Below are 6263 nucleotides of genomic sequence, written 5' to 3' on the forward strand. Positions count from 1 at the left end.
CATTAACACCAACAATAATGTCAGCCTTGAAATCCAACGGAGAATCACTCTTGCCACCAAGTGCTACTTTGGGCTGAGTAGGCAATTGAGAAGTAAAGTCCTCTCTCGTCGTACAAAGATCACACTCTATAAGTCACTCATCATGCCTGTGCTGGTGTATGGCGCGGAAGCATGGACAATGAAAGCATCTGATGAGGCGGCTCTTGGAGTTTTCGAGAGAAAGATTCTACGAAAAATTTACGGACCTTTACGCGTTGGTGATGGCGAATATCGCAAACGATTTAACGATGAGCTGTATGAGCTTTACAACGATATAGACATAGTGCAGCGAATTAAAATTCAGCGGCTGGAATGGACAGAAACGCTCCTGCTCTGAAAATATTCAGCGCGGGCCGCGATGCAGGTAACAGAGAAAGAGGAAGGCCTCCTCCGCGTTGGAAAGACCAGGGCCCTATTCCACAAAACAACTTATCAACTTTTCACTTTGCACTTTGCAAATTTTTCGTCAATTTGCAAAACTTTGTGTTCCTCAGAACTGTAAAATTTGATAAGTGATAAGGTGAAGTTGATAATTGTAATTTGCAAAGTCTTTGCAATTTTTGTACTCTCTTTGCAATTTCTGTTCCACGTACGTTCTCTTATGCAAAGTGCAAAGCTAATATTGAAAAGTGTAATTTGCAAAGACTTTGCAAATAAATGCGCTCTTTCGTTCCTCAAAAACTGTAAATTCTATATTTGCAAAGCAAACTTTGATAAGTTTGTCAAACATTTGCAAGGTAAACGATCGCTTTACAAATTCATATTGTTATAACTAGTCAAGCTTTAAAAATGTTACGACGTGAGTTTTTGTTCGACAATAGTGAAGACGCGGTTATAACTAGAAATTATAGAGACCGAATTAATTTGTCGGGACTACAAAATTTTAATTTTAAAGAGTGCTTCCGTTTAAATCAAATCAAAGTTGATTTCCTTTTAAATAAAGTTGGAGACAAAATAGAGCACAATACACAGCGCAGTCATGCTTTGTCGGCTGAAAATCAACTGCTACTGTGCTTGCATTGGCTCGGAAATGGTTGCCAGTACCATGGAGTTGCAGCTATGCATGGTGTTGCAAAATCAACAGTTTGCAGAACCATCCATAGAGTTGTCGACATTATAATAGACGTTTTATTTCAAAACACAGTGCGATGGCCCGATGATGTCAGTGGTATTGCTGAAAAGTTTTTTATGATGGGTGGATTCCCTTGTGTGTGTGGTTGCGTGGATGGCACAATCATTAAAATTGATGCGCCTACATTACACGAGGAAGGATATGTGGACCGGAATGGAAACCACTCATTGAATGTGATGATGATATGCGGGCCAGACTACACATTTTACAGTGTAAATGCAAGTTGGCCGGGCAGCGTTCATGACTCAAGGGTGTTACGGAATTCGGCTGTAAGTCAAAGATTTGACAATGGATGGAGACCATTTCCGGATGCTGTTGTATTGGGTGATAGTGGTTACGGGCTAAAAAACTGGTTGATACCACCATTACGCCGAAATCCCGATAACCCTGCTGAAGAGGCTTTCAATCGTTGCCACAAAAAAACACGGCGCATAATTGAAAATAGTTTTGGCATTCTTAAAGAGAGATTCCCGTGTCTAAATTATTTGCGACTGAGGCCTGAGTTTGCAGGAAAGATAGTCATTGTTTGTGCCATCTTACACAATATTGCCAGTGGCATCGGAAGGGGTAGTGAAAACATGCAACCCTTTGAAGACACTGACAATGAAATCGAGGAATTAGATGAAAGTGCTGAAGAAGAAAATGATGCCCTTAATAATTTAGATCATGCGAGTGGAATGGAAAGGGTTACTTCTCTACTGCAATACTTCTCCTAATGCCAACCATTAAAGTGAAATAAAAGTGGTCCTTTGGCTATGATCTTCTTCCACTGCAAAAGCGTTGTTTCTTTTGGGGTTTGAGATTAACAGTAACAAGTTTTATGTAACCCAATTTTCAATATAGAAAGTAAAAATATCTAATTCACTTATTTTTTATTTTTAAATAAAAAACATAAAAAACTAACAAATACTAAATGGGAAAATAAAAATAATAATACATAAAAAACTCAAAACTCCTCAATTAACAACGAACGCGAAATATCTACCGTTGCTGCCGCTGCAATTTCGCGGGTTATGGCAGAGGGTGGAAGTTGGAGCTCCCTCTCCAATTTTAGGCATTGAAGTTTTCTGTAATAAACCTCAACCTCAAGGAGCTCCAGCCGACATTTTTTCTCTCTATCCAAAGTTTCACTTGGAAACTTGGTAGACCTCTTCCTTTTCCTTGGGTTTGGAGGGGGATTGGCAGGTGTTTCCTCTGTCATCGACACTCTGGAATCACACTCAGCTGATGGTAGATTTTCTGAGTTTCCATAACTTTCTGGCAAATTCAATCCATCTACCACAGCTGAGTCTGATTCCAGAATATCGAGAATGGCCAAGTCAGCTTCATCCATAACGCTGTCCTTCCCCCCTCCGGATCCAGTTTTTCGGGCGTTATCCCTTTTACTCTGCAAATTAACAAAATAAAAATAAAAAGAAATAAAAATATTAGCTTATTTTCAAATATAATAATCAGAACAATATATTTCATGCCAACGAGGTGTATTTAAACTTTATTAAGCTACTGTATGTACAAGGTACATACATACATACGCGAAATGAATATTTGCCTATTCAAATACTTACGGTATATTTTTACAGTACATATAGCAAATAATTATATTGTAAATATATACCCGTTCTTCTAATCAGCAAGAGTTGTTTATTGAGCGCACTGTTAACTCACAACAACAATGTCTATGATAACGATTTGTGTTGTTGTTGTCAACAAGATGCTTGTTAGTTATTAGCATTGCACAATATAAGAATTAATAGAAATTTCAACAGTAACAAATGAGGCAAATATAAATATTTGCTATGTGTAGGCAATAAATTGTTGTACTTACCAATGTCCGGCTCTTCCAGAGCCCAAACAAACTGTCCCTCGCATAGGTCCATGTTTTTTGGGCCGACGCCAGTTGCAGGGATTGGGCTTTTTTCAAAACATCCTCCCAGGCAGCCTGTTTATCTAATTTGTTAACCTTCAAAATGAAATATAAACTTAATTATGTTTGAAATTTACAATAATTTTATAAAAAAATACTTACTTTATTGTTTTGAAAATTTGCAAATAAAATGTCTTTTTTTTTCTTTTATTACATTCAAAACTGCAAGTTTTTTTCCAATTTTTATTTTGCGGCTCATTTTAAATCTTTACCTTAGTAATGCAAAGTGATTAGTGATATGACAGAAATGCAAAGTTGATTAAACGCTTTGTGGAACACTTTGCACACTCACTTTGCAAGAGAGCCCAAAGACTTTGCAGAGAGGGCCAAAATCGCTTAGGCGGTTACAGCGCCAATAAAGAAGAAGAAGAAGTAGTAATAAGAGCGAGATGAAAGATTTGACCCTATCTTATTTGAAAATTTGCCTTTAAAAATTTGTATAAAATAGCCGCAAGTCAGCAAAATAAAGCGAGAAAGCTTTTTTATTACTTCACCTGCTTATAATTTCACCATAGAAATGCATTAGCATAAATACATACATATGTATGTACGTATACTAATTTTAAGGATTCCCAGCAAAAAATCGGTAATCGCTTTTAGTGGTTACGTGTTCTAGAAGGCATAGCGTTATAATGCCTTCGAATTTTGTCGCTTCTTTTAGGCATTGCCGGTAATGCAAAGTAGAGTGTCCTACAATATTTTATTTGTTTCGCTTCTTTGCTTCATTTCGGGAATGCAAAGTAGAATGTCCTACAATATTTTATTTTCGCTTCTTTGCTTCATTTCAGGGAATGCAAAGTAGAATGTCCTACAATATTTTTTTATACCCGAGCGCACTGGCTCACAACTGGTTCCCAAATAAACGAAGTCGTCTACTTTTTCAAACTTGTAACTGTCAACAGTGACGTGGGTGCCAAGACGCGTATGCTCTGACTGTTTGTGTGCTGACAGGAGATACTTCGTTTTGTCCTCGTTCACCACCAGACCCATTCGCTTTGCTTCTCTATCCAATCCCGAGAAGGCAGAACAGACGTAGCCCTTGTTTTTACCGATAATATCGATGTCGTCGGCATACGCCAGCAATTGTACGCTCTTGTAAAGTATTTTGCCTGAGCGGTTCAGTTCTGCGGCTCTTATTATCTTCTCCAACATCAGATTAAAGAAATCACACCAAAGGGAGTCCCCTTGTCTGAAACCTCGTTTGGTATCAAATCCCTCCCTATTCTGACGGAGCTGGTGGTATTGCTCAACGTCATTTTACACAGCCGTATTAGTTTCGCGGGGATACAAAATTCAGACATCGCGGCATAAAGGCAACTTCTCTTCGTGCTGTCGAAAGCGGCTTTGAAATCGACAAATAGATGGTGTGTGTCGATCCATTTCACCATGATGAGGTTCAATTGATGCTAATTTGTAGCAAACATAGCACGCGCACCTCATAGGGTTAATTTGTTTGTTTACAGTTTTTTGACATTATAACTAGCTACAAGAGAGTTCGAGCTAGTTGTCACTTCTACCTGGTTAAATATGCCTTGTATGAAATAATAAGCAAATTTAAAATTCAAATGGGAAATTATCCTACAAAAAATAAATTTTAAAGGCTCCATTATTGTGAATAATGTTTAAGCAGTAGTCATAATACTAATAAATGCCCATATTTGAAAAGAAAATATAAATAAGTTGTGAAAATATTAAACTGGAAGAATTAGTCATTGAATTTTCAAAAATGTCGGTTAATAATTCATCTGCAGAGGATATAGCTAGATTAATAGCTACACAGACAACAAATTTAAGGACTGAGATAGCACAGTTGACAAACCAAATTAGGAATTTGACCAATGCTACACAAGTGACTGAATACCACACTCAGACTATTAACGACGCAATAACATGTTCCGAAAGTTTAGATATTATCAAATCCTTGCCGGAATTCTCTGGTAAATCGTATGTGAGTTGGAAGAAAGCTGCAAACAATTCGATGAGTTTATATATAGAAGGAAGTAGGAAGTATTTCGGGTAATGCAAATTATATTCTTACCAATCACGGCACTGTTTTAAACTTATAGGCCATATTCGCTAGATTCGATTTTGCCTACGCCGATAGACGACCAGTTCATGTAATTGATAAGGAATTGAGCATATTAAGACAAGGATCGAAATCCTATAACGAGGTTAATCAGAAATTAACTTTACTGATTAACAAAACTATAATGACACTCGGCACGAACTCGGAAGTAACAAAGCAATTGAATGTTAAGAATCGCGAAACTGATTTGAGAACTTTCATAACGGGTTTAAACCCCCCATTAAATCAAATTCTATTTACATTATCTCCTACCGATTTGCCAAACGCTCTTGCAAAGGTACAGGAGCTGCACTCAAATCAATTGCGTTCGGAATTCGCATTAAATTTTTCAAGGACATACGCAACGAAAAACAAAGGTTTCCATAATAATTTGCGAGGTCATAGGAATAATCACCAAAAGACAGGAAATCATTTCCAAAATAATTTAAGATATACTCAAGCGGGAAATAATCCCAACAGAAACTTCCCGCAACCAGAACCAATGGATACGTCCTCCAATAATGTGCCATATTCACAACAAAAGCCACTTGTTTATAACCAAGCACCTCAACCAAGAGGTTTCCCAAATCAGCAACAAAATGCTGATACACAAAAATGGCAGTTTAGCCAACCGATAAATGGCGGGAAACGGAAAATTATATTACTAGACTCAGTAGCCGACATTCAGTAGCCAGTAGCCATACGTAATGCGAATTTTAGTATACGGTTGCCCATCGGCTATCAGTCGCCATACACAATAGGGCCATAAATATACAAATCTTCTTTTGCACACCAAGACATAGTACTACAAATGGGCAAAGAGAGCGATTTAATTCCACAATAATTGACATTATCTGATAAGTGACGTAGAATCAATAACTAGAGTAGTACAACAATACAATAGATCAATACATTCAGTAACAGGGAAGCAACCGAATAATATTGTATTTAATAAGGAAAAATACCCTCGCTAGGGCAGGCACCTTGTCGTTGGTGCGGGGGCTAAGCTGAATTACCGATCAGCCCATCTCTGGTCTGGGGTATCGTGGACGCGCTCGTCGCTTCTGCGCTACCGGCAAACGGTGACCAAGAACTGCCACCTC

General features: G+C 37.9%; 1 long non-coding RNA gene across 1 annotated transcript in view; it reads right to left on the reverse strand.

The window, feature by feature from the left end:
• The window catches only part of LOC108368720 (uncharacterized), a 17721-nt gene extending 11720 nt beyond the window's left edge, over nucleotides 1–6001 (reverse strand). Inside the window, exons 1-2 of the long non-coding RNA XR_001848411.1 lie at nucleotides 5843–6001; nucleotides 2454–2455 (exon numbers count right to left, since the gene is read on the reverse strand). This is a non-coding gene — a long non-coding RNA (uncharacterized LOC108368720). The remainder of the gene's footprint in view (nucleotides 1–2453; nucleotides 2456–5842) is intronic.
• Nucleotides 6002–6263: the final 262 nt, after the last annotated feature.

This window comes from Rhagoletis zephyria, unplaced genomic scaffold (genome assembly GCF_001687245.7).
Source record: "Rhagoletis zephyria isolate East Lansing unplaced genomic scaffold, Rhagoletis_zephyria_1.1 Rzeph_scaffold_03273, whole genome shotgun sequence".
In the NCBI taxonomy this organism is placed as follows: domain Eukaryota; kingdom Metazoa; phylum Arthropoda; class Insecta; order Diptera; family Tephritidae; genus Rhagoletis; species Rhagoletis zephyria.